This window comes from Haemorhous mexicanus, chromosome 12, assembly GCF_027477595.1.
Source record: "Haemorhous mexicanus isolate bHaeMex1 chromosome 12, bHaeMex1.pri, whole genome shotgun sequence".
Taxonomy (NCBI): Eukaryota; Metazoa; Chordata; class Aves; order Passeriformes; family Fringillidae; genus Haemorhous; species Haemorhous mexicanus.
This window is the reverse complement of record NC_082352.1, coordinates 14,340,563-14,368,503: the sequence shown is the minus strand read 5'-3', so window position 1 is coordinate 14,368,503 and position 27,941 is coordinate 14,340,563. Positions and strand designations below refer to the sequence as shown.

At 50.1% G+C, this 27,941-nt stretch overlaps 1 long non-coding RNA gene across 1 annotated transcript in view; it reads right to left on the bottom strand.

The window, feature by feature from the left end:
* Positions 1 to 27,527, bottom strand: part of LOC132332666 (uncharacterized) — a 39,963-nt gene extending 12,436 nt beyond the window's left edge. Inside the window, exon 1 of the long non-coding RNA XR_009487971.1 lies at positions 27,373 to 27,527. This is a non-coding gene — a long non-coding RNA (uncharacterized LOC132332666). The remainder of the gene's footprint in view (positions 1 to 27,372) is intronic.
* Between the last annotated feature and the right edge of the window lie 414 nt (positions 27,528 to 27,941).

Sequence of the window (27,941 nt, the reverse complement as noted above, 5' to 3'; positions counted from 1 at the left end):
TGCAGGGCTTCTGGTGACTGCAGGGATTCTGGCTGTGGGCAGAGAATGAGGCAAGAAGCATCTGGACAGCACTGGGCTGGGAAGGCAGTGGCCAATTTTTTCTTGGACTAATCATATCAGGCAATGGAGCCAGCAGCAAACTGTGTCATGAAGAATGTAAAATATTGGCAACATCCCAGGCCTTTCCATTAGGGCTGGATTTCCCATCTCATCTCCCTCCTTCCTCAAACCCGTGTTGATGCTGTTTCTTCTTAAAGAATTAAAGTATGTCAGATTCTGGCTTCTGTCAGGTCACAGTGTTGTCAACTCAGGCATCCTGCCAGAGCCCAGTGGAGTCTCAGGGACTCTGCTCTCTTAAGGTTACAAAATCAAGGGTTGGATTGTAATAGAGAATTAATCTTTTCAAATTCGCCTTTAGCCCATGCAATTCTGACCATCTCCATATTCATTGTAACTGGGTTTTATAAATTTGCTGGGAAAAGCAAGGGATAGTTTGTATTCTCCTTGCTGGAAAGCAACATTGTTTAACCCTTTAGGTCTGATAGGTGTGGCTGGAGGGAGTGGGATTGGTTTTTGCTGAAGGCTGGGGTTAAATTTGAGAGGCACGTGGGAGCTGAAACACGTGTGTTACCTTTCCCTGCCCAGGTTTCCAGCACTCCAAGGCTGACCAGAATTGTGGTTTGCAGCCTCTCCAACACTGGAAGGCTGGGCTGGCAGACCCTACCCAGTCTTCCCAGAGCTGCCTGCAGCACTCAGTCCCTGCTACACCAGCATCAGCAGCATGCTCAGATGCAGTGCTGCTTTTCCACTGCAGCCGCTTGCTTGAGCCCAGGATTCAGCAACTCTTTGGACAGAGATCAAAGGCTTCATCAGAGAACGGGGGTGCTGCTGCTTCTGCTTGGTCTGTAATCAAAAAGGCACAACCCATCAGCAACTCTTGTTGACAGGACATGCAGGGCAGTGAATCCCTCCTTTCTTCCAATGCTTCAGAGGTGGTTTTGATTTTCGGATGCGTGATTGTGTTTCTCGGCTGTCAGGCTGTGTTTAATTATTTAATTAGTCATGCAAATTTCGCTGGCATTTTTGTACATCCAAGTTGTTACTCTAGCAATTAAAAGGCTGCTTTGATGAGCTCCTGTCACGGTGCGTGGTGCAGCAGAGCCTGCTCAGCAAGGTTTGGATGGGGTGGGCGGTGCAGTGATGAAGGAGATGTGCTTTCTGGCTCATTGAAGGACCATCAGGGCTACAGAGAGGAGAGGTCTGCTCCTGGCAGTGGAAGACTGGTGATCTCCAGACCTTGGGAAGCTGAAGATACCAAGCAATAGCTAGTCTTTGTTGCAGTGAAATGTAGGCCTGGGGCACTGCATGAACTCACCACTTCAGTGTTATTGATGGCAGTAAAAGTCCCCTGGAGTCCCTCACAGGATGCATCATCAACCACACAACTAGGCAGAAACCTCCCAGTTTCCCCTCTCAGCCTCACAGGGAATCAACAGGAGGAAATTTTAGATGGGCAATGAGCTTCTCTGAAAGAGAAATATCCAGTGCCATGTTCAGTGGTGCCTTCAATCCAAATTGTACATATCTCCTTGTGTAAATTGGACAAAAAACTGCCCAAGGTGACTGCAAGAGTGAGTCCTCAGGCTTGTATGATGGGGGCAATTATTTTCTTGCGAGTATGTGTATGACATGTGCTGAGCTAAGAAGCAGCATCTGTAGGTTCCTCCTCTGCCAGAGGAACTGGTGGTGAGCAGGAATAGTTTCCAGTGGCCCGTGTGAGCACTGTGGGAAGGGAGGTGGGGATAGTGTCAGTGTGTGGGAGTGGCTCATTTTATGGTGTGTAACTTCAGTAGATGGGTCCAAGTTTTATGACCCTACAAAGCCTTGAGGGTAAAAACATATTTTGCTTGGTTCTGGAATGGCAGGAGAAACCCTTGGGACAGAGAGTGCTTGAAGGGCACAGCCTGGTGTCATGCTGGGAACTTTCATTCAAACCAGCATTGGTGGGCTTGAAGTGAGCTCAAAAACTTTGATTGTTGGTTCTTTGGAAATCCATTTATCCTGCCAATCACCCTCCTAAAATTAGGTTTCATTTCTCAGCCCTTAATTATTTTACTTTGTCAAACATTGTTTGATGGGGAATCAATCTCAGTGTTTTTGCTATTGCTTTCTCAAGGAGGCCTCCCCTTTCTCCAACTTATTCCATTAATATTTATTGCACTGGAAGGTAGGATCCTGAATGAAAGTTTCTATTATTTCCCCATCTCCCTGCTGCTTTCTCTGTACTTTTGATCAATGTTCAAGTTGCTTTGACTCTATAAATTCATTGCCCTACATTTTCTCTTGCAGCCTCTAAGCTGCAGCTGTATTTTCTTGCAGGTCTCCTAAATCCACATCTCCCTAGTGCTGTCTTCCTCCAGCCTCTCCTGTCTCTGACTCTTTTAGATCACTGTGAGGATCTAAAAGCTGCTTTAGGACCTCCTTGCTCACCACTGTAATTAACGCTGCATTTCAGCCCTGTCAGTGCTGGGGGCAAGCTGGGGACAGGCTTCATGTTGGAGGTGGTGAGGAGTTCTCCACTGGAGAGACACTGTCCCAACCAGGCATGGTCAGCAGTGGCTTGGCACCAAGGCTGGTGTGTCTCTGTGGGGGCCTGGCCTGTTGTGCCAAGCCCTTAATGTGGACAGTAGTGGGGGGCTGGAGGAAGCTGGGGAGGCAGCTCTGCTGATGTGGAGCTGGCATGGATGCTTCAGTGTGTGAGCAGCCACTTCGTGCCTCTGCCAGGGAGGAGCTTGATTACTCTCACTGAGAATGAGACTTCCTTCCTCCTGGAAATCCTGCCTGGGAAAGCAGAGGAATGAGTTACATGAATCTGCTGGGAAAATTCACAGGATAGGAAAATACTGGTTTTGCCTGTTGGAGCTAAACAATTCAGGGGCCCAGTGGTGGGCACTGGAATGGGCTTGGCAGGATGGGCTCTGTCCCATAAGCTGCAGCCCTGGATGAGCAGAGCTCTGCAGTGCAGGGCTGGGAAGGGAAGCTCCCCAAAGGCAGCATTCATCTAGACCAACCTCTGCCTTTTGGGGCAGGGAAGTAGAAAAGGTGCACTGGGGGGAGAATGGGCTGTCATATTAATATAGCAAATGGCTTTTGTAAGCTGGGTTGCAGAGGAAAGAGGGTGTTGGCTGGCAGCACGTGAGCTTGGCTTTTCTCCTCTCCCAAGCAGCCAGAGGGTGGGTGCTCGTGCACTGCAGCTCAATGGCAGCAGGTGAGTGATGTGAAGTGGCTTTGTCTCCATCTTCTCTCATCATCCCACACTCCAAACTCCCTACTGTCCCTGCAATGGGTGCTCCAGCAGCACCCAGGGCTGCTCTGGCCATCCTGCAGCCCTCAAGGAGGGGATGTTGTCACCCAGAAGCCTGGAAACACCACAGGGCTCCCAGCACAAGGGCAATATGCTGCAATGGAATAACATTTTATGCAATTAATAAAGAGCAAAAGCTCCTCTGTTTGTTACAGGAGGCCAGGTACCAGATCACTTAGTAACTGAGCAGAGACCAAGCACAAGAGGAGAGGGAAAAGGAATAATTCAGTGATAGTTTAGCAGTAAATTATTATTTATTTGTGTTTGTGGCTGGTTCCCACATCAGCACGTGGGTCAGGCTGGGATGTGCACTGTGTGCTGTGTTTAGCTGAGGACCAGGACCCAGTCCCAGCACAGGGCTCTCCTGCACACTCTGGCAGCTAAATGAACATTAAAAAAAGGAGAACTTTGGGAAAGTCCTGGAGGGAGATGGTATTTATGCAGCTCAGTGAACCACTGAAGGCTGCATGGATGGAAAACCAGGACAGAGGAAAACACTGACATCAGAGTCAAGAAGACACCTACTTCTGTACCAACTTGCTCAGCCCTGGCTGTATTAAAAAACCATTTTCTTCCCATCTGCCTCAGAGCCGAAACCCCAGTCTGGAGGACACAACATGCCCCACTTGCCCTGTGGCTGAGGGTGGGACCTGGTCCCTCCGGGTGATGCGCAGGACCCTTTCCCTCCCATGCTGGATGCAGAGGGCACACCTCCCATGAGGACCCTCCCCCAGCTCAGCCCTGGGCAGCGCTCCAGGGGAGCTCAGGTTTCAGCCCCTTGGTTTGCTGATCAGGACGTCGCTTTTGGCTGCTGCCACTTCCTGGAGCTCATTGTTTGGCCACGCTTCCTTCCTCCCTGTCCAGCACCGCTGAGGGAGTGGGATCCCCTGGCTGGGGAATGAAGGATCGTGCTCCCAAGTGCCACTTCCCCCCCATTTTCAGCACATTCCCTTCCCCATCCTGCCACAGCAGCCATTTCCAAGGAGAAGTAAGGCTGCAGAGGAGGGGAGAGGTGTTCCCTCCCTGCCCCTCCTCTTCCAATCCTTAGATCCACTGGGCACTCAAAATCCACCACCACCTTCTGAAACTAATCCTAAAATGACAAACGAAGTTGTGGCAACATCTGGGAGAAGCCTGCTAGGATGCCCTGACCAAAGTGTCTCTCACCTTGACAACTCCCTGGTTTTAGGCTCTGATTTTGTAGAAATGGATGTTTAGGAGAAAATGTTCTTCAAAGGCTTTTGTGTCTTATGGAAATGGAGAGATAAACAGAAATTACTTGAAATGTGCTGAATGAATGATGGATGAAATCTGGCTTGGTCCAGCTGGTAGAGGTTTTATGCAGAACACAGTCTAGCTCACTGTTGGGCACCTAAGCTTTGCTTAACCTCAGATTTACAGAAAATAATTTTTAGTCCCATTAAAGTGTGTCCTGACGGTCATGGAGTCCCATCTGCAAAAGGAATTGTACCTTTCCCAAGGCCAAACAGATCTCATTTGTGCTTCATTTGTTCAGTCCATTTATGTTCCCTCTTTGTGCTGCTTCCTTTCAGCCCTCTTTGAATAAACCAGAGCTGAATTATATCCTGGAAAGAATGCAATTGGTCCGTGGAAATGAGGAGCAGAAGTGGATTATTTGGATAAATATTCATTCCTAGAGGCTTTTGGAGGTAGCAGAGCATTCAGGGAAGCACATGGCCTTGTGGAGAACAGGGTGAAGGCTGGGTCTGAGCAAGGCTTGGGATAACCCCTCCATCCAGGACAGACCTGCATCTCTTGGAGGCCCATTTTATCCCCATAAGGTGCCTGTTCTGACCACATTTCCTGTGTCATTTCCAAACCTATCTTCAGCAAAGCCCTCCGAACTCAGCTGCTCACAGCAAGTGCCTGGGCTCTGGCAAACTGCTTGGCCATAGCTCAGCGTGGCTGTCCCTGCTGCAGAGGTGCCTGTGTGTGTGCTGTGTAGTGCAGGGATACCCAGGGAGGTTCAGCTCCTCCTGCTGTCACTCACCTGGCAAAAAATGCTTCACTAATCCAGGCTGACTCATGGCCTTCTGGTTTATTTTTTTCTAAAAAACCCAAAAAATCTACCTTTGTTCATCTCACCTTGGGTTTCTTTTTTTGTTTTTTCTCACCTACTCCTCCCTCTCCTCCAGCTGCACTGCAGTTTCACTAAAGTAGCCCAGCTGGCCTTTCCAGACTGCCAGAAAGCCCTTTTCAGAAAATAAGGGGAGAGATTTTATTGTATGTCCATTCTAAAAATAAAACAGTTCAGTATTTCTTGAGCATCTTCCAGCTGCTGATTTCAAAGATCCTTGAAATTCTCAATTAGTGAAGCATCCCATCTCCCTCGGGGAGGAAGCCCTGGCTATTGTTATTGGTGCACCCTGTGAAGGAAGGACTGTTGCTTGTTCTGGGCTTTGCTCAGTCCCTGAAACTGTGAGCTCCTGCATGACAAGCGGAATATGAGGGGATTTGAGCCCTGGCTTGCTGTCTGCCAGATCCCAGCAGGAGCAAAAACTCTATTTCTTGCTCTAAATTAAGAGATATGGTGCCATGCAGTCCCTGTCTGTGTTCTGCTTCCATCTTGTATCCCAGTTGCAAGAGGCAAAATCACCTTCTTCCTTTCATTTTTGTACAGCACTATGTACAGCCAGGACTTAGTCCAAAATCCCCCCAAACCAGAATGTGTTAAAAGTGGAGGGTTTTCCCCAGAACAGGCTATGTTTCAGTGGAAGAGGGAATGGTTGCCATGTCAGGTTTGACAGAACAATAATACAACAGCCCATAGTGCAGGGTGGTGCAGACACACAGACCCACCTCAGGCTGCCCAGCTGTCCTCACAGCGGCACATCCCCACACAAACAGGAGGAAAATTTCAGCATCTGTGTGAAAGCCTCCAGCACAACCCCACATACTGAGCAAGCTTTCAAGGGCTTATTTTTTTTGCATGAAGCATCCTTGAAATATAATGTTCCTCATGTTAGATGCTTTTTAAAAGCTTTTCTGCTTGTTGAAGGAGCAGGGCAGGAGCAGCAGCGGAGCTCACCCCGCGGCACAGCGCTCCCAGCCCGGCCGTCACGGAGCAGCCCGGAGCATCGCCTCCCGTGTCCTCAGATGGACCCCAAGGCAGGAAGAGCAGGAGTGGGAGAGAGCAAACCAGAGCCCTCAGGGCCTCTTCCCTGCCTCAGGGAGGGGAGGGATGGGGGAGGTTTATTTTGGGAGCTGTGGCTGCTCTTCCCGGCGCTGGCCATGGGGCAGCTGCGTGCACGGGCTCTGCCCCAGCTCGTGTCGGTGCTGCACTTGTGGCAGGCTCAAAACTTGTGGGAAAGGTCGGCAAGGGAAGAAAATGCAGAATTTTACTTTTCTCAACCAATATAATGCATGGAGAATAAGTTGTTTTTTTTCTCTAAACCCACCCCCTCCCCTATCCCAACGAGCCAAACTACGTTTGAGTTACATCAAACTGGTGGGTTGAAACTTGTTGATCTTTCTTAGCAAGAATGCCTTGCAGTCCTTTGGGGGACAGGGTTCCCTGGGGTCACTCCCTGCTCCTGGCTCCCTGCAAGGGACATCTCCTGATGCCCCTTGGCATACTCTGCTAGAGGTGGGGGGAGCAGGGATTGATCCTCCCGGGCAAAGCAGGAGAGGGGAGGAAAAAGGATGCTGAAGCTTTTTATGTGGTGCACAATATCCCTGAAGCCCTCAGATGCTGTTTTTCAGAGTTTGGAGCCCTATTGAGGTTTTTCCCATGGTTACAAACCCATGCTGCCAACTTCATTGCTTCTGTGCCTGCTGATTTCCAAAGGAGCCAGCACAGTCCTGCAGCCCACAGGACCCACGGCAGAGATGTTCTGCTGGCATGCAGAAGGCTGTGAGATCCCCACAGCCTTTGATACCTGTTTTCAGCTTTTTTATCTTTCCAAGAATTGCTCTTTTCCAATCCTATTTTACTACCCCTGTAGCAAGGCTTTCATCTGCTGAGGCATCAAAAGCTTTTCTGAAGTCCAGAGTGAGTCCTGCCCACTCCTTCCACCTTCCTGAGTGTTTGATTACCCCCCAAGCAGATGATGGCCCTGCATCATGCTCTGCCAGCCAGGAGCCCGAGCTCAGCCAGACCCAGTTCTGGCACAGGAAACCTCAAAACCATCCCATCTTCCTGCTGCTTGGATGTAAATGAGGACCCTAAATACCTGCATCCATCCCACAGCCAACTCCAAAGTGGAGAGTTCTTCAGGTAGGGTACAAGGGAAAAAAGAAAAAGTAATTTTTTTTTCAAACGCAATTTTTAGAATTATTTTTAGAGCCTGGTGCGTGAATGTGAATCATGGGTTTAGCTGTATGAAACCTCCTTTTCATCTTTTTTACCTTATCATTATCCTTGCACACTCAGTTTTATCTGTAGTTTGACATCTTTTATCCCCAGCCTTGCAGACAGCAGAAATAAGGGCAGCTCTGCTCCCCAGCACTGGAAGCACTGCATATGCAGGCCACACCGATTTGAAATTATAATCCTCTTTCTGTTGTATCCTCACACTGTTTGTTGTTACTGTATATACTGCTTGTTGTTGTAGTTTTCCATTTCATGCAAGATACATTAAAAAAAATGCCACAAATGCTTGAGGTCTGTTTGTTATTCTCTGCGTTTAAAACTATTTCCTAAAAACTAACTTCCCTGAAGTGCCTGCATTTGCCCTTCGCTTGCCATCCCTCTGACTCCACTTGCATTAGCACAAACCCTCCGAGCTTCCCAACAAACTGCAGAAAGCTCTTTGTTTGCAAAGGGTTGGAGGAAAAACTGTGAGTATGTTCCCAGAACCGGGAGCTTGTCCCTTTGCTTTGATTTGCTGCTTGGCTGATGTAACTTGGGACTGTTTAGATTTCTTTGATGTGGCTGGTGCTGTGGGTCTGTGATGCTCCTATGGCTTACTGGGTAGTCATTACCCTGTCTCTGTCATGCTGCTGACAGCTTTTACGTGGCCTGCCCCCCCCACCCCCCACCATTTTGAAACAAAACAAAAATACATCAAATGGCATGTTGTCCTTTGTCTTTAATTTGTCCCCTGCCTGCAGTTTTGGCAGTGAAGAGAGGGTTTCTGTATGCACCAGGAGGCAAAGCCTTCCCCTGCAGTCCTACTAAAAGAACTGTGGAAAAAACACCCCATAACCTGTGGATTTTCATCCTTGAGCTGTGTTTTGGGCTTCCCCTGATGCCTCTCCCTCTGCACAGTGCAGTGAGCAGGGCTGTTGGTCCTGTGGGTGAGGCTGGCCTGGTGGCAGTGCTGCTGGTGGGAGGCAGGAAGGAAGCAGTGCCCCAGCCCCCCCTCAGCTCCTGGCTGGAAGTGGACTCCAGAAAAAGAGAGAACTGTGGTCACTGCTGCTTGGTGGAGAAGTCTCTAGGGAAAGCAGGGACCAGAGGACATGAGCTGCATGCAGGGAGATTGAGGCTCTTCTCCGTGATCCAGGGCAGGAAGTCGCTGATGTCCCCAGATAAAAGTGCAAAGCTGGATGCTTCTGTTCAATGGCGTTATACAACCTGGCACAAATAAATCTCATTTATTTTCTCCTATCAGCCTAATGTGATGATTTGGGAGAGGGGGGAAGAGCGATCTCCTGAACAGTTGGGCTGGGATTACACTTTTTCTATGGAGCTCATCACCGTAATAACCAGGAGCTCTGTTTATCAGCCCACCAGCCATGCCCTTTTAGGAGATTACCATTTTCCAATCTCATTTCTCATAAAAGAGGATTGCTGCCCATCCCCTCCCCATCCCAAACCCCTTGCTTATGAGTGTTTATCTGCTCAGGGTGTTTATGAAGCTCCAAACAGGAAACTTCTGTTTATCCTCTGCGTCATCAGGAGCTGGAAACTCAATGGAATAATTACTCTTTCAACAGCACACGTAGCCCATCAGTAGACTTTGGCATTTTGATGGTGTCAATAAAATATATATTTACCCTGCAGAGAGACATAATGCTTAGTTGTTTCTCTTTCCTGTCTCTTTAACTTGGCATGAGATTGGGGTGTTTGGCTTTCAGGGTATTTCATGGAAGGGAGGATTTTTTCTTAAGGTTAAGGACACGTGCTGCTTCCCAAAAAACCAGTGGCACTAAGGTGTCCCTAGCAAGAGGGGACAACATGCCTGGACAGTGCCAGCCCCAAAACATTGCTTGCTCTGGCAGTACATCACTGACTGCTCTCACCCAGCAATTGGAGAAGTCACATGTGGAGATGACTTCTTCAGATGTTAACACAAGCACCTAGGCTGGGAGAAGTCTGGGTAATTAATCATTTATTTGGCAGAGCTCTTCTCTTTTCTCTCTGCAGGTTGCAGGGAAGACTTTCTGATTCCTTTCACCCTTCAGATGACAATTTTTGAACTATGCAAAATGCAGAAGTAAGTTCATTAGTGATATCCACCCAATGAAATTCAAGATGTGAAGTGTTTTGACTAGCGCTGTTCAAATAGAGGAATCACTCAGGAGTATATTGCAATCAGTGCATTAAGATAAGATCCCAGAGCATTGGGTTTCCAGAGCATTGATTATAGATTAGCATCCCCCTGCTTCAGAAATGAAGTCAGCCATCCATGCATAAACCAGGAGAGCTGACACATATGGACGGACTCATGAGGGAGAGGCAGGGAACGCCAGAGAACACCGGTGTGCAGCGTGGTCCCCACTGCCACGGCCAGCTGAGCATGGCCAGGCAGTGTGTACACACTGCAAATCCCAGTATCCACCTTTTCTCCAGGGGCTGCATCCTTCCTGCTACCCAGGGGCTCCTCTGCTGCCCCCAGGGACTTGGCCTCCCTGACCATGCACGGAGCATTATTTTGGCGAGGCTACAAATGTGGAAACCTCGTGCGGTTGGTCAAAGCAAATTCATTCAAAGGGAGTGAGTGCTTGCCAAGTTGCCTTTTTTTTTTTTTTTAATTCATTTTAGCTGTATTCACAGACCACAAATCTGCAGGCAGGAATGGGAGCCGTGTTTCTAATTTGGTACGAAACTTTTATTCCCACTTGGCGCAGAGCTGTTGTGAACGTTGAAGGCTGTTCCTAATCCTCTGCCCTGTGCATTGGAAATGTGCTCCATCCATCCGGAAATGGAGTTATTTGCATTGCATAGCAATTTTCGGGCGATAAATACAAGGTTCAGTGTTTGTGGGGACAAGGACGTGGCATCATTGCTGCATCATATGCAACCAGAAAGCAAAGGCAGCAGTGAAGCAACGCGGAAGGGCTGGATTGCAGGAGCTTGTAAAGTTCAAGGCTGCCTTAAAAAATTTAAAGTCAACTTTTGCCTTTGTAAACAGAGTATTTTCAAGATCCTGTTGGAGGAAACCAGCACTTGGCTGTGTGCTTAAGTAGGGGACTTGTCCAGGTTTTATTCCAGTCGACAGTATTAGCCACATGCCGCGGGATAAGCGCCTGCTTAGCCAGCGGGGTGCTGGGGTTTGCGGGGCAGCTGTGCCCAAGTGGGGCGAGTCCTGCTGACCTCAGCACGTTCCAGGTGATGCTGTCTGTCAGTCAGGATGTGATGTGGGAACACCTAGGGTATGAAATGTTGTGTGTCGGGACTAGAGGTGTCTCCAAATTCTTTCACCAGTCAGGAAACTGACAGACCAAATAAAAATTATCGGCCTCGTATCAGGTGTAAATGTTTTCAACATCATCTAAAAGTGATACTTTTCTGCAAACCCTACCATCCACTTATGATGTCAGTTGAAGATGAAATCAGCTCTACAGCTGAATCTAGCTGGAAACCATGTCTTCTTTTTGAAAGCATTCTGGCCTTCTTTTTCATGCCCTTTCTTGAATTCAGATGTTTTCCCTATGCATAACTTTTACCCAGAGATTACCCATGGGATATGTAGCAGAGAAGCTGTGGCTGCCCCATCCCTGGAAGTGTGCAAGGCCAGGTTGGATGGGGCTTTGGGCAGCGTGGTCCAGGGGAAGTTCCTGCCCATGGCAAGGGGATTGGAATGAGATGAGCTTTAAGGTTCTGTCCAACCCCAACCATTCTGTGGTTCTGTGATTTGCAAGAGGGTTTAAAAGTCCTTATCAACATTGATATGGATACTAACTCTGCCACAGATCATTGCCAAGGATCACTGCCACTCCAGTGGCTGCAGGCTGTGGGCTGTGGTTATTTCCTCCTTTTTGGGGGCTGTATTTATCAGTAGAGTGCTTGTCTTGCTGCTCCCTTGGTGGAAACTGGATCAGCATGTCCTGACAGCTGTGAGTGGGGTTTGCATCACTGCTAGCAAGGGGCCAGGGCAAGAATTCCCTTTTCAGTGGCAGTTTTTGTTTGGCAGGAGTCATAGCCTAGGGAAGGGGACAGATGCTGCATTTGCAGAGATATTTGTGAATAGTGGAGGAGATGTGAAAGAGAGTGGCCAGAGCAGTGTGTCTTGAAACATGGGGAAGATTATTTTGACAAACTGCATAATTATCAGGATTTCTGCTTCATAAACAGTTTAATAGCACTGGGGACCTACAGGGCTTCCAGTTCCAGGAGGAAAGAAATTGGACAGTAATAAAAAGAGCTCTGCACACTGCCACAAGCCTGGCACCATGGGAACACACCTTTGCTCCTCCAGCAGCCTGGCTCCACAGAGGAATCCCATCCCTTCTGCAGAGCTCAAAGGAGGAGAGCCAGCACAGGCTCCCCTGAGCTGCCGGGAGCTCTGCACGTCCCTCCTCACGCACTGGAGGCTCTGCAGTGATGCTGTCGAGGAGCAGCCTGGGACAAGCAGCAGGGAGCTGTTCCTAAGATGTCAATAGGGAGGAGAAGGGTGGGGCAAGAACAGCAGGGCTGTGATTATTTGCCAGAAATTTGAGTCCCAGGGGCAGCAAGCTACAATAAGGAAAATCCTTGCATGTGCATCTCATTCCTCTGCCCGGAATGTATCTCCTGCATCACCCCAGCCCCAGAGCTGGACATTTTCATGTGCCACCTGCAACCACAGCCTGCAGAGAGCAAGGCATGCTGAGGGCACGAGCTGTGTGCCCCCACCATCCTCTGCAGTACCGAGCAGAGGGGTTTCTCCCTGCCCCACTGCTCCTCCCTGCTACAACTGGCTAGGAAATACCACAAGGAATGATGGCAGAGACAGGGAGGGAGCTAAAGACACCCACAGAGATTGACAGCAGCATCTCCCAGGGTTGGGAGCTGCCCAGCCACGCTGGCATGTGCACTATGCTGGTTTCCATGGAAACACAGCACACGATGTACTTCCAGAGAGGAGCCACCAGTGATGCAGAGTGGACTGCAGGGTGACCTCTGCTCCCCACTTCGGTGCCATGGTGGGGGCTGTAGGGCAGAGGGGGCATGTGAACCTGCTTTAGGATGAGCCCCCATGGAGCACATGGATCGTGCTCCAGGGGGTGCTCTGGGTGCTGTGCTGCCTTTGCCACTGCCCTGGAGGGAGGGGATTGCAAAGTGTTCTTCACCTGGGGCGTGCTGGGGATTGCAGGGGTGTCCCATGGGGCTCCAGCAGAGCAGTGAGGGCATGCTTTGAGAAGTGGAGGGAAACCCTGACACATCCCTGGGGTTCTCAGGACCTGGCTAAGACTGGAATGGGTCTGAGACAGCCTCTCTAGGGTGTCAAGAAGGAAAAATAAGGCTGCTTCATGGGGTTTTTATGGTGCCTCTGTTTTTCCATCCTATAAGGTTGCAAAGGATCCATCTCTGCTTGGGTTTTAATATTTCATTAAATTGCATTGCAGTTTTCCCTGCATGGCCAATGGAGAGCAGCATCTCCAGGTCAGACACTGCCAGATTCACCCTGTCTAGAGCAGGCAGCAAAAACCATGTCCTGGATGTTTCCATCAGCCTCAGTGCAATGGGGCATCCACCTCTTGGAGATGCCCTGTCCCAAGCCCTATGACTTTGAGTGGTCCAAGAGATGCAGCAGCTAATGCTCTGCTGTGCCCCAAGGAGGACACAGGGGATTTCTCCTGCCTCATTTCTGCTGCGAGGTGTTGTGGCTGAGCAGCTCTCACAGAGGGTGGCTTGGATTGGTGCAGGAGAGAGGGGAGCAGGATTTGGCCCAAAGGGACCCTGCCCCTCCCTGCCCACAGCTGAAATCTGGGGCCACAGCTGGGATGAGTCACTCTGGGCTTATTTTATCATCCCAGGAGAAAAGCAGTGTGAATCATCTCATCTAAATGCAGAGGTGTGCTAGGGTGCCTGATGTACCTTTTGTTGCCTGGGGCTCCCTTCTGGCTGCACACTTTACAAGGGACCATAGGGCTTGGGAGTCAAAATCTGACTTTGAGGCACTGTGAGTCAGCTGAGCTGAGGCCATGGCTGTCCTGGATGGTCAGAGAGCAGCACACAGTTGCACAGCAGTGGGTGCATCACATCCTAGAGCCAGAAAGCAAACCACAAGGAGGAGGACCTGGGTGTTGTGACTCTCAGAGCAGAGACCTTTCTGCTTCCCCACCCTTCCTTCCAAACTCAGGCTTCTCCTGGCCCCACAGGCTGTACAGTCCCCTTGCTCTGTTTCCTGGAACTTGATCCTCCTAATGCCCAGGATTGCTGATTCCCAGTGGAAAACCTGCCTGCAGGGAGTGGTAGCAGCTCCAGCACCTGCCTGTGTCTGCAAGGAAGGAGGGCGCCAGCTGGGGATGCTCTTCAAGGTTGTGATGGGCAGTAGAGGGGCTGTGCTGGTGTTAAATTACCTGTGGGTGCAGAGGCAGCACTTCACCAGGTGAGTGATGGGAGCAGTGGTGTCACGTACCACTGGGCTGGCCAGGGTGGGAGATGGAGAAGCCGTGTCCGGCTCCAGGCGCTTTGCTCAGCAGTGCTGCCTTTCCTGGGATCTCCTCATCCTGTGCTAGGGCCAATAACTGGACCCAGCTTGGCAATGCATTCAGCTGCAGAACAGAGCTCATCTTCACACTCTGCTTCCTCCTTCAGAAGCACCCACACACCATTTCCCTCTGCACCAGCTGAGTGCCCTCGTTGCCCGTGGTTGGCTTCGTCGGAACTGGCCTTACTTGTTTTGTGGAAATTGGCCCCAGGGTAGCTCTCATATTCAATGGAGATGAGCAGCAGAATTTCTGTGTTCCTCCTGCCCTCCACCTGGGAATACTGGAAGGGTTTTGGGTTTTGACCACCTCAGCCTTTGCTGGCCTGACTCCCAGCATACCATTGCTCCTGGACTGTAGTTTCCACGTCCAGGTTTCTACCAGCTGCAAACACAATCTTGGGTGTCTGACAGTTGGATAGGAGAGGGGCCTGAGGGATATGACATGGATACAGGTGATTGCAGATCGTGCTGGCTCTGCCTGTTCTACCTCCTGGTGAGTTTCTTTGAGTTCAGGATGGAAAATCATTCTAGGCTATGCACAGCACGTGGCACTGCTGATGTTAGATGAGCCCTCTGCCCAAAACATCACCCTGCTTGGAGCAGATGAGGAGTAATGGAATGGGTGGTGGGAGATGCACTTGGTTCAAGGAAATGTGAGTGACACGTGGTGCCCAGGCATCTCCCTGGCATTGCTTGTGGAGGAAGCAGAGCCATGTTTTGTCTTTGGAGGTAAAGCAGAACTGTGTGGCTCATTAAATGGAAACACAATCTCCTGACCATTTGGGGGTTTCTCAGCCAATCCTGGCCCAGCCCTTGCAATGCCTTTCAGATTTAAAGCAAGGGCACACATCTCCAAGGAAAACTGAGCCAGAGGGAGGTGAAAGGCAGCTCTCCCCAGGATGCTGCCCATGGTCTTCAGCTGATTTTGAGGTCAGTCCTTTCCCAGCAAAGGTGGACCCAGGAGGGTCCCTGGGGTCTGAGCCACAGTGCTGGGCTTGGAGGGGGAAGGGACCCCTACATCCCCCCCCAGCTCAGCTCTCCCCAGAGGGCATTGCAGAGGAGGGAGAAGAGTGAGTGGAGAGACTCAGATTACAAATGTACAAGCATAGGAAGCAGAGATATATATTCCCTGGATATTAATTACCTCTAAAATGTCATCTTTTTTCCGGTGAGTGGGTACTTTAGGCAACTGGATATATGATGGAAAGGAGACTGTGTCAGGCAGTGGGAGGACACACACAGCACAGGCAGCTGGACACCACTGAAGGGCTGGGTGCTGCATGGGGCACTGGAGCACCCAACAAGGCTCAGAGCCAGCCAGGGACATTGTCCTCACACTCTGCCCTCTGCTATGATTGTGGTCTGACTTGTCCCCCAGCAGCACACTCAGCTTGAGAGCTCAGTTCAGAACAAAAACCTGCTGAGGGGAAAAGCCTTGGGTTTAAATAAGAATAGGTTCAAAAAAACGTGTCATGAAGCATCATGCTCTGCTCTGAACTGGGAAGGGGCACCTCTGATTCCAGCATGCAGGCAAGAGGCAGAGGCAGGGAATAGCCAGCATGGAATGAGTGGAGATGTTCCTCACATCATCAGCCTGTCAAATTAAAGTACAAAAGTCACTGGGGAAAATATTTTGGGGACTACATTGAAAATAAGGGTTACAATTATTTTTCCCCTGTGGTTTGCAGTTAACTCTCCCCATGGATGTTACTAAAGGGCTCAGATGTCAGCAACTGGGCTTTGGGGATCAAAGCTGCATTTTGGGGGGCTTAATATGGTGTAAACCTGCTTCTGCATGAGAGCTGGATCCAGACAATGCTGGCACCTCCAGTGGGAGCTGCCTTGGCCTCTCCTACCATTCAGAAGAGCAGAAAGAGGCAGTCCTGGTGTGGGGGATTCTCACACTGATGCTTTAGCACAGAGTGCCAGCAAAATCAGCAACAAGACTTTATTAAGTGTCAAAGCCTTTTGTTTCACCATTTTCCAAGTGAAGCCCTGCAAATGTTGGCTTTGAACTGACCTTTGGTCACAAAATTACCTTGCCTCAATTAAATATTAAAACCAAACAAAATGTCCTGAGTACGGAATGAATTGTTTTGCTCCACCTACAGGGATTTTTTATTTCTCTTGAGTGGAAAAACTGAGAGCCCAGTGTCACATTGCCTCACCCTGAAATGAATTTTTGTTCTCACTTCCTATCATTAAATGTCAGCAAATGAAGAAAAGCAATTATTTGCAGAGTATTTTATGACATGAGAATGTACCTCCCTTTCAACACCTCTGCTGGGATTTGGGTGGTTATTGCTTTTTGCTGGCTCCAGGGAAGGCTTGTGCCTGATGCTGGGTTATAGTAGGACCCACAAAACCAGTCGGGCTGATGTGCTGGGGTCTCCTGCTGAGGCCTTGCTGTTCCTTGCTCTTTGCTATGTCAGTATATTCATCATTATTATTGTTTTATTGTATTGTTTATTCTACGTAACTGCTTTGTTGGTTTTTCCCATCAAGATGCTGAAAAATCAGCACATTTAAATGTCCTATGAATAGCACTTGAACTGGCTACTGACCTTCCAATCATCCTGACAGGAACCATTTCATGGAATCACAGAGCAATAGAATGGGTTGGGTTGGAAGTGACCCTAAAGAACATTTGGTTCCAACCCCCTGCCTTGGGCAGGGACACCTTCCAGGCCTTCCTTCTGATCCAGGTTGCTCAAAACCCCACCACACCCAGAACTGAACACTCACAGGGATGGGGAATCCACAGCTTCTCTGGGCAAACTGTGCCAGTACCTCACCACCCTCACAAGGAAGAATTTCATCCCAATATCCCAACCTTGCCCTCTGTCAGTCTAAAGCTGTTCCCCCTTGCCCTGTCAGTCCATGTCCTGTCAGTCCAGCCCCTTTCCAGATCTCTGGGAGCCCCTTTAGGTACTGGAAGCTGCTTTAAGGTCTCCATGAGCCACCTCTCCCCACTTTCCATGAATTGCCCTCCAACAGCCCAGGCAATCCCTGGCATGGCTACTGGCCTGGTATGTGGTGATGCTGAGCACTCGGGTTCACAGAACACTCTTCCTTTCCCTTCAGTCCTTCTGCTTTTTGGGATGGACAGAATGGCTGGGTGGGCTGCTGTGTCCATCTGCCTCATGTCCACCTGTGGTGGGGATGTTGGGCTCCAGCCTGGGTCACCCCAGGTTAAACCTCACGGAGCGAGCTGCCCGAAGAGAGATTTACAGCACCAAATCCCATCCTGAGCCTGAAGATGGATATTCATATTTCACTCAACAGGGATATTTACCTACTTAGGAAAAAAAATACAACACTAAGTGCTTTCTTCCCAGGCATGTTTTTTCTGACAATGTGTGTAATCTTAATCCCCTGGCAGGGCTAAGCTGGTGCTGGCATGGGCAGGTGCCTGGCACAGGGAGGGAGGCAGGGTCTGATGGGCACTGGGACTGAAGAAGGGCTGGAAACATCAAGCAAAGTGGCTGTAACAGGAGAAGGAGAGGAAGAGTTGGCATAGCTCAGAGGAATCTGGGTCCTCCACCCTGCTGATGCCAAAGGCATCATCCCAGACCATGAATTTTGGGGCACAGGCTGAGATGTGGGGAAGCTCAGGTCTGGTTCTGAGGAAGACCACACTGGTTTGAAGGTGGATGGAAAGGCCTGAGGGATGCCACTGTATCAGGTCTGGGATCTGGACACATGATCCTCCTCAGCACTGTCCTCCCCAGATGCTGAGCTTGTCCAATTTCTAATTTAGAAAAGGAATGCCAAAGGAAGAAGGAACTGGTTTATATTTTCCCAAGAAAAGCCAGTCCCTTGCACTCTTCCCCCGGGCAGGCAGGATTAAATTGCAGCTCTGGGTATGTACAAATATTCCCTTGTTTTCCCAGCACTGAGCTGGTCGAGGGGGCTTAAAGGTCATTACTGAAGTTTGGGTTGATTTGGTAGCAAAAGGGTGAGTCAGAGAACAAGTTCAGGTTATGTTATCACAGGATTATGTAGAGTTTTAGAATAAAATCTTCTTTAGAGTCCTTGGGCCTTAGCCAGATGTCAGATTCCCCTCTGAGCATCCACCCGATGGGGCTCAGCTGTGATAAGGCACCTCTCCAACAAAATGGCTTTTACTGTGGACAAATGAGCTGAGCTCTGAATGCCAGAGAAATGTAAAAGACAGTAGCTGTGGCTGTGTGTAGCCCCTGACTCTGCTTGAGACATCCCAGGGCAGAGGGATTTTTTGTTTGAAAACCCATTAAAGTCCTCCAGTTTGAAGGGGTGTAATTTGGCCCCTAAATTGTTAAAACTTGCTGAAGGATGAGCAGCAACTGGTGGGAAATGTCTGCTCATGCTTAATGCAGTGCCTGGGAGCTGGAGCTGGGCTCTGTGCACTGTCACTCTGGTTTGGCAGCAAAGAGCATCCTTCCCATCCCTGACAGTGCAAGGCTGGGGGGGAGGAGCAGTGCTCTGCTTGGTCAGGGCTCTCCTCCCAAAATCAACCAGATCAGCTTCCTGCTTTCATACCCATCTCTTTCTCTGCCCTCCTCCCTCTCCTGGAGCTGAAGCCTTCCGTGCCTTCTCTGAGATCATTAACCCCATGGGGATCATGAATAAATGTCTTTGTACTAATGCAGAGCACCCAAAATTTCTGCCTTTCCTGGCAGTGCTGGGTGATGGGGAGCTGAATCTCAGCAGGGGCTGTTGCCAGCATCCCCTGTGCTGTTGAATTCTTTTAAATGGCTTAATCTGGGAAATACTGTAATCCTCGTCTGACTTTGCACGCAGAGGGATCCAGGTGGCATTTTGCAGTGCTAGCAACAATCCTGTTATCCTGGCTGTGTGTTTTACACTCCCTTCAGTGTCCCTGGGAAAGATGAGCCCATCAGCTCAGCAACTGGCAGTGCTAAAGAAATAGGAAGTTTTAGAAAATCAAATCCTTTGCAGGGAAGAAGGAAAAAAGCAGTGCACCAGCCTCTTTGTAAGGTCTGAAATGTGTCAGCCCAGGCACAGGGCAGCACCAGGAAGCTTCCTGTCCCTGGCTGCTTGTGGATCCTGGTGGGAAGCAACCTGTAAAAAATGAAATATCCTTGTAATATCATGGCTGTTTTGGTGGGCGGAAAGCGAGCCAGCTCCTCAGCCCCCTGGGGAGATGAAAATAGCATCTCTGGATCTTTGCTCTGAAAAATATCTGAAATATTTTCAGGAAAAAAAAAAAAAAAAAGGAAAATTCAGAGTTATGTTTAGTAACAGAAGCCAGTTGTGTCCTGAGCTAGAAGACAATGTGGGTTAAGAGCCATTTCCGGGCTCTGGAATCACACGTGCCATGCACAGGATTCATGTTTGGGCTCCATGAGGAAGAGTGTGAGGAAGAGAGACCTGCAGTGGATGGGGAGTCTGTGCTGGGCAGTCCAGCAAAGCCTGGGGCCAGGGGGGCTGCAGTGGGGGCACAGGGTGCTCCTGGCCCTGGCAGCATCCCAGGATGTTTGGGTGAAAAGGGGGCAGTCACCAGTCAGGGGAATCCAGCACATCCCTCCCTGGCAGCCAGGAGAGTTCTCAGCCCTTTGATTCTCATTACCATCATTTATATTTTATGCCTTTTTCAGGCCTAATGACACGGGAATGCAGGAGCCTCATAAATAATGTCTGCTGGTGTGAGCCTGTGGTAAAGCTTACCCAACTTCCTTCTGGGTCAAGGGAGAGGCCCCAGCCATGGCCCTTGGTTGTTTCCCACTCAGTTTTGCTTTCTCTTTATCACTGCCTTTTCCAACACTCATCATCATCCTTCCCTTTCTCCATCTTCTCCTTCTCCACTCTCTACCATCGTCCTTCCCATCCTCCACTGCTACCCTCTCATCCCCCATCATCATCCTTCCCATCCTGATCATCTTCTCCATCCTTCCTCCATCCATGTGGTGGGTGGCTCTGCCAGATCCCAACATCCCCAACGAGCCAGCACAGAGCCTTGTGAGCCCCCAGCCAAGCAACTCTTTGCACATCATCTGAAATTCAGGGATTTCTTTTGGACTTCTTCAGGGAAAAGAGGAGTTGAGCAATCACGTTCGGTTCCCTAGCAACACTTCTAATTCCTGGTTATTTTTCCTTTTGGGGGGATCCTTCACGTGGTGTGCCCTGAGGCACAAAAACTCTCCACCCCCAGAGCAAGGGAGAATAAAGGCAGGAGGACATGGCATGGCCAGGGACAGAGAGGGCTTGGGGACAAACCCCACTGCAATGGGTTCCCAGACCCACAGCCCTCCTTTTTCACCCCGAATCCTCCATTTTTTAAAACAAATGGCATTTGTGAGTGTGGGGAGACTCCTGCCAGTGCCCTCCCCAGTCCTGTGGGTGCTGGGTGCTGATGTCAAGCCATAAATACCAGCAAAATGATGATGGTGGATGGAGCAGCTCTCCACAACTAATGGATGATTCTCCTCGTGCACAGAAGTTATTCAATAAACCAGCCATGAACATCTCAGAGGAGAATGCTGCAAGTAGAAACAATTAGGTACTTAAACAAGCAGGGAAGTAATTTTAAAGGCTTTGAAGTTATTTTAAAATGAGCCACTGCTTGGAGGAAAGTTTTCCTCCCAGTGGTGGGGTAGGAATATGTGTCATTACTGGTTAAGGTGGCTTTTGGCTAAAAATTTAGGCTTTAGGCTTTGTGGGTTTGACTCATGCTGCCAATGCTTTCCACTGGGAAAATAAATAAAGCTCTGACAAGGAAAAATGTTTTTGGGGTCTTTTAGGTCAAACATTAGGAAAATTCTCCCAATATTGCTTAGAAGGGAATATTACAAAACCCAAAGTATTTCAGGGCTTTTCAGTGTGGCATTCACACAAAGCCCCATCTCTCACTGGCCAGGGAGAGGAAATGAACCTATCTCCCCGTGTTCCCCAACATCACTACATTCACCAGCACCACTCTATCCCTAAACTGCCTGAAAATAAAATTAAACTGCCCTCAAATCAAGGGGCAAATGCAACATGCACAGTCAATCCACAAATGTCAACTTGGAACCACTTTTCTGGCAGGGAACGCTCCCAGGCCTGACTGGTGCAGCTGCAGGATTAGGACATGTCTCAGGAAAAACACCCGGCTGCATTTTGCAGAGCTCTTTTGCTTTTCCATATCTTTTATATTTTTCTTCTAAGCAACATAATGGAATTTAGTACAAAGCTATATCCATGCTGGAAATTTCTTTTGCAAGTAAAAGCCTGCCAAAAATGTATGATTTAGCTCTTTCAAATTTCTAAATATACATTTGCATGCAAATTTGTAACTTGAAATTATAAATTGAAATGTGCATTTCCCCTTTGCTGATGTTAGGAGTGTTTTCCTGACGCCAGAAACATTATCCTCATTATTTGACCGAAATGTGTAAGAATTTTATCGCCTATAAAATAAATGTTCTTGTTATTTAAGGCGTGTTTAAAAAAAAGCTCTCAATACTACTCTCTTGGCTTCATTTCACAACAAATGTATCATTTCCAATGACTGGCATGGAGCAGGAGATGAATTTAAAGTGTGTCTAAATCCAGCTGGTTTATTCCCAGCATTGGTGTGGACGTGGCCAGCCAAGCTGAGCAGAAGTGGCTGCTCCCCATTCTGGAGTCAGACCCTGGTGCAGGACAGATCCTTCTCCTGGACCTCCTGGCTCAGGCTTTATATTTGAGACCAGAGGAGGTGAGGATGGCTGTCCCTTCACCCCCTGCTCCCATCCCAGCACGGGAATGGTGCAGTTGGGCACCCACCTCTACCTGAGCACGTGATGAGCCATTTATGTCCATTCTAGGTGGGTTTAAAGGCAGTAAACCACCCCCCTCCAAAGCTTCTCCTTTTGCACTTAACATACCAGAAGCTCCCATTGACCCTTTTTGTGGGCAGGGGTGTCCCACATGCCCAGGCTGTTCTGTGTGTCCAAGAGTGATGCTCCAACCCTCTGGGTCCCTGCCCCAGGGCTCTCAGCTCTCATGGTTTGCAGTTCAGCTCTGTCTGTCCTAAAATCTCTCCTCAGCCTGTGTAAAATCATACATCCCCTGGGGCATACTGCCTGATCTCACCTGCTCTGTTCCCCCCTGCTCCTCCAGAGCCAGGATCAACCCCTGGGGAAAGGAAAGTCTCCCCCTGTCCTAAGGGTGGTCGCCAGGCTTGCAGCAGCAGCAGCAGCTCAGACTCCTGTCTGGAGCTGTGCCAGGCAGCCAGCACAGAAGGATGCTCCAGGTGTTAAGCACAGCACTATTTTGATCCTTTCGTGGTGGGGAAATTGCTTCAACAATCTTTTTTTTTGGTGTAAGCAAAGCTAGAGTAATTACTGGGGAAAAAAATTATAAAAATCAAATGTTAACATTTCTATGAGAAAGGTCTCATGATGATTAAATATTTCAATGGGTTCCTCTTTAGTAATGCAAAACTAATCAACTTCCAGATGATATTTTAAAAAGCAGAGAATGGTGTATGGTTTAATATCCTAGTTTCAATAGGCCAGGGTTGAGAAGACAGCTAATTATAAAATAATCCTTTTATGTTGTGTAAAACATCATTTAAAGCAGATACTCACTACAAACACAGGGTTTCCTTATTGCTGGAGGTAATTAGCTGGGTGCTGATTAAACCCGTGAATGTGCATGTGGAGCAGCTCTCAGGATGTGCTGAGATGATGGAGGTGATTTTGGGGTGAAACATCCCCTCTTTGGGCTTGTTACCCGGCTCACATTGATCCCAAAGGATGTTCTGAGAGCACAGGGTCTCACAGCACTCTTGGCTGAGAAGAGAAATGGAGAGGTACCTGAGTCTGGAGCTGGGGCACAGCTTGGTGAAAAGAGGGGTGATAAATGCCACCAGAACAGGCAGCACCATTGCCCAGCAGGACACACAGCCAGGCAGCACCTCTCAAACCCCACAGCACCCCATGTCTGGGGCAGGAGATGGCTGGGTGAGGGGGTAGGCATCCCATTTCTGTGGTCTCACAGCCAAGGTCTCGCTCCCTTGGAGCCCCCCCAGCTCCAACAACAACAGACAAATAACTGGAGCCATAATTAAGGCCTGCTCAGGGGCATCTCTACCCTTCTCAAGGGCTGATCACCAGCAAGAAATTTTCATCAGGTTCTTTAGCTTTGCAGCTCCAGTTTTGCTTCCTTAGAGTGGCAGAAAGCAATGGGAACCAATGGCAGGAACAGCACCGAGCCAAAACAAATTAACCTGGAATTTTCCCTCTGGAATTGGCGTGAAAATATCCCCAAATGATGCCAAATATCAAGTCAATGCAGGGATTTAAGAGTCTGGATGGGATTTGCACGGGGGAAGAATTGTGAAGGGCATTGCACTCAGTAAGTGCAGCAGCAGAGAGGCTCCAACACGTGCCTTGAATATAAACCCTGTGAGTGCATCTGGGCTCACTTGGCTCCTGCCAGCCTGATAAGCACCACAGCAGGTCGTGTTGGCAGGGGCTGCTCCCCAGGAGCACGAGGAGGGATTCCTTCTGTATCCTGGCACACAAAATGGGGCTGGTGCTGCCCCAGGGGTGGGTGAGGTGTCTGTCCAGGGCCTGTGGCAGAGGCTGCAGGGACACCACTCCTGCCCTTCCCACACAGTTACAGCACATGCATATTTCATGGCCAATAATGGGATTTCGCTGTCGATACCACTCCCAGATTTCTTTCCACCCCACTACGTTTTCAGGTTAAATAAATGTAAGGCTTTAGGATCTCTCCAGCTCCAGGAGAAGGAGCTTTCCTGGTGAGTTGGCAACGTCCCATGGTAGTGCCCAGCACTGGCCAGCAGACAGGCATGTGGGGGCTTGGGCTCGCCCAGTGTAAAATCCAGCCCCAGCAACTCTTCTCTGTGAGCCCGTGGAGGGCTCTGAGTGCCAGCTGCAGCCAGACCAGAGGTCTTTGCCCTGCAGTTGTCCTCATCTCTGCAGGTGGCCTTTGGCTGAGAGGGATGCGGACAGAGATGGGAAGCCTTGGGATCACCCATGACCCTGTGAGCATTCCTGTCTGAGGGGTAGGAGAGCAAATTTTTCCAAACATCCTCCCCACTGTCCCAATCCACTAATAGCCTGGTAATCCTCTTATCGGGGTCAGCCTGGGGCACCCGCAGAGCCTTTGTGTAATGCCAGGGAGGAGAAATGTGTTTTCACTGCGGCTGGGAAAGGCTGGTGCTCGCTGCCTGCCACTGGCCAAGGACAGGGATGGCCCAATGCTGCCCCGTGCCCGTGGGTGCTCCCACCCCATCGCAGCTCCAGACATGCTGGTGCTGCTCTTGCCAGCCTTTTGGGGAGCTCCCTGACAGAGCAGCCCCATTTGGGCATCCCCTGGTCTCGGCAGCCTATTTTGGGACCCGTGAGCGGCGGTTCCGCTCTGCCTCTGTTAATATCCTGCCCAGCTCTCTGGGTGGTTAAGCTCCCATTTAATGCTGGGCTGGTGCCAAGGGAGACTCCAGGAGGGTGAGGATGGTTTGGCAGCTGCTCAGGGTCTCCAGCCCCAGTGCAGCCTCAGGACATGTCCAAGCCCCCTTGGTCCCCAGGGCTGGGGGCACATGGTCCTGCCCTCTGCTCCCTGACTGGCACTGCCAGCAGTACAGCATCCTGCAGGATTAGGATTGATGATCTGCGAGTGGACTGCATGTTAAAATATCAGTAATTTCCTCCAAAACTGGCTACTTTTCTCTGCAGGTAGTGGAAAAAGAAGTGCAAACTCCAGAGCAACAAGGATTTTATGGCAACATCAGGCAGCAGTCTGGTGTTGAGTGCCATCAGATGAAAAAGAGCCATTTCCCACCATATGCCAAAGGCTGCCAATTGGTGACGTTGCTGATGAGGCTCAAGGAGACTCTCAAGGACCATGGTGGTGCTACCACAGCCATGGCCATGCTCTGAGGCATGATCCAAGCATGTGGGCTCCCAGACACAAACCCATACCCAGCCAGACCTCTTCCCTGGGGCCAGGAATTTTTTTCCTTGGGGCTCTTTTTTTAATCTCCAAGACCTTGCAAATGCTAGCCTGGGGCCTTATTTACATATTTTGCAGGAGCTGTGCTGGTTACCCATCCCTCCTCATGTCCTTGGGCCATCACACACCATGCTGCAGCCCAGGAGAGCGTTTGGGGAGTGTCAGCCTCCCCAGGAGTGAATTGGGGTTGTCTCCAGCTTGAGCATCCCCAGCAAATGAGTTACTTCATATCAACATATTTATTTCTTTTTGGTAATGAGACAACTTCATTTCCGCGGGTTGCTCGAACAGCGCACAGCATCTGATTATTAAAAATGCTGCTGGAAGCCAGCCCACAACCTACTTAGGCATTAATCTTCCCTGACAGATGCTGACGAGGAATCGCTCCAGCAGCCGGGACCAGCTCCCCTGCCCAGCACGCTTCATCCCTTAAAAGCCGGGAATTATCCCCGCTGCCGCCGGCAGGAGCCACGGCTGATGCCACATCGCAGGGGAGGCTGGGCCGGGCCAGCGGCAGCACTGACATCCCGGGGGAGCTGCCTGCCCGTCCCAGGGCTGCTGGAGGTGCCCGGGGCTGGATGGAGCTCGGTGAGCTGGTGACAAGTGGCACAGGAGCTGCTCGGGTACCGGGCAGCGTTACTGAGTCACAGATCACAGAGCTCCTGGTTTTTTCTCACACAGGAATAAGCAGAGTCATGTCAAGTCAATCACTCCATGGATTCCTGTTTTGTTTATCACATGTTTTTAGGAGGGGAAAAAAAAAACCCAACAAAATTTCTCTCCCAAGTCAGACTCTTTCACACTGCTTGTCTCAGAAGGATTTTACACTTTTTGTGCTGACATTTCCTCACCAAATGTACCCGAGTGCAGTTTAAAGAAGAAATTCGGGATCTGAAATTAAACATTTTACCTAATTCAGTCACCCTTTTCTCATACCAATCTCTACTGAACTTTTTATATCTCAATTGACTCCAAAAAACTTCTTTCCTAATGTTTTTTCTTGGCCCATGGTTTGGAGAAACCCATCCTTGTTGCTGCTCTCCCATAAACTCCCCAGAGCATATACTTGGGTTGCAAATATATAATACATGAGCAGCCAAGTAATCACACAGATAGAATTTTTTAAAAAGCATATTTCAAATTTCTGGTGCTCGCTGGGACATTTGGACATTCTGAGTATTTGAGATCTCTCAGCAGTTTCAATCAGCTACTGTTAGAGGCAGAGGCAAACCCAGGGAATGTCATCCCATGTTTCAGCAGAGCTGTGACACCTCCCAGAGCAGGAGCTGGGGGGGACCACGCTGGCTGTGGGCAGGCATGAGCCGTGCTCCCAGGCTGTGGGTGCTGGCCTGAAGGCACCAGATCGGATTTCCTGTGTTCCCCTCCCACCTGCTTCCTGTGCCTTTATAAAAAACCCAAAACCTTAAAAAAACCCAAAGGAAACCAGGCAGGTAGCAGGGGCAGCGCTTGCAGGGATCCTCACCTGCCAGCATGAGCCAAGGGCTCCCTGGCTTGTGTGGGCAGAGGAGGTGCAGGGATGTGGCCAAGGCCGCTGGGTGAGCTGGTGGCAGGACCGGCTCCATCCCTGCCCACGGTGTCCCATGGCTGGGAAAGCAGATGGGAGGGAATCAGTCTGGCTCTGGCCCCTCCCTGGAGCTCTCCCTGATTGCAGGGTGGATGGGGAAGGTGGATCCCTCTTCCAGGGCCCTTGGGACAGCGGTGTGGCCACGTCAGCCCTTTCAGCCCTATCTGCCAAAATGCCCCAGCACTGTGAAGCAAAGCTGTGAAGGCTGGAGTGCTCGTTGCTTTCTCTTTGCTGCCTCTGAATTATTTTTAGCAGCTCGATAGCGGGAGGGTGGCGAGAAGCCAAGGTGGACACGCGGCGAGGTCGGGTCCGCTGCAGCCCGAGGGCTGCCGGCGCTGCCGCGCACTCAGGGGGGCTGGAGAAAACCCTGCCGGGCTCCAGGGCCGGTGTCCCCGGCAGGGGTGGCCTTGCTGAGGTACACAGGCGCCAGCCAGACCGTCGGGCAGATAGAGCCGGAGCGTCGCGTCCCCAGGGCTTATCAGACCTTGGGAAACTTCTCTCCCTCCCGCCGGCTGCGGCTTTTCCAGCCAAGCCCTTCCCCCGGCACCCACAGGAAGGTTCCAGGTCACTATAACCCCCTGGGCTTTAACTTCCCCACAGATGAGACCAAATTAAATCAGTTTTCCCGCTTCGCTCTGCATTACTATGGTACTCACAACCTCGGCATCGTCTGCATGTGATTTTTCTCAGAGAAAAGATGAAATAAAACCAAGTGTCCCACTGGTGGTGGGTCCTCACTTGTCCCAGTGCCCCTCCCCACCAGCTCTGCAGATGCTGGGTGCAGCAGCCACTCCAGGATATCCTGCGGCCCTGGCCGGATCCAGGGAACAATGGGCTGGGCATCTCCTGGCCAGGAGCATCCGGCGAGGTGAGAAGTGCCAGCCAGCTCCTTCCTGTCTGAGCCTCGGGCTCAGGCACCTTCCCCGGGTATGGTGGCACCTGAGCCACAGCTGCAGCTCCTTCAGCAACCAAATTCCCATCCAGAGGCTCTTGCTTCCCACTTCAGTGAGCAGAGACAGCTCTCCCTCCCTCCCTCCTGCTTTGTCCAAAAACAATTGCAATTAATTAGGAGGATAGCTTCATCCTCAGCCAATGTCAGGGAATTACCAGATGCATCGCTTTTCTTTCCCTCTTTGCCCTGTTTCTTATGAACCCCTGGGTGCTGAGGGGATGCTCTGGTCTCCTCAGGTTCCTTCCCTGGCCATGCCTCTGCTTCTGACCAGAG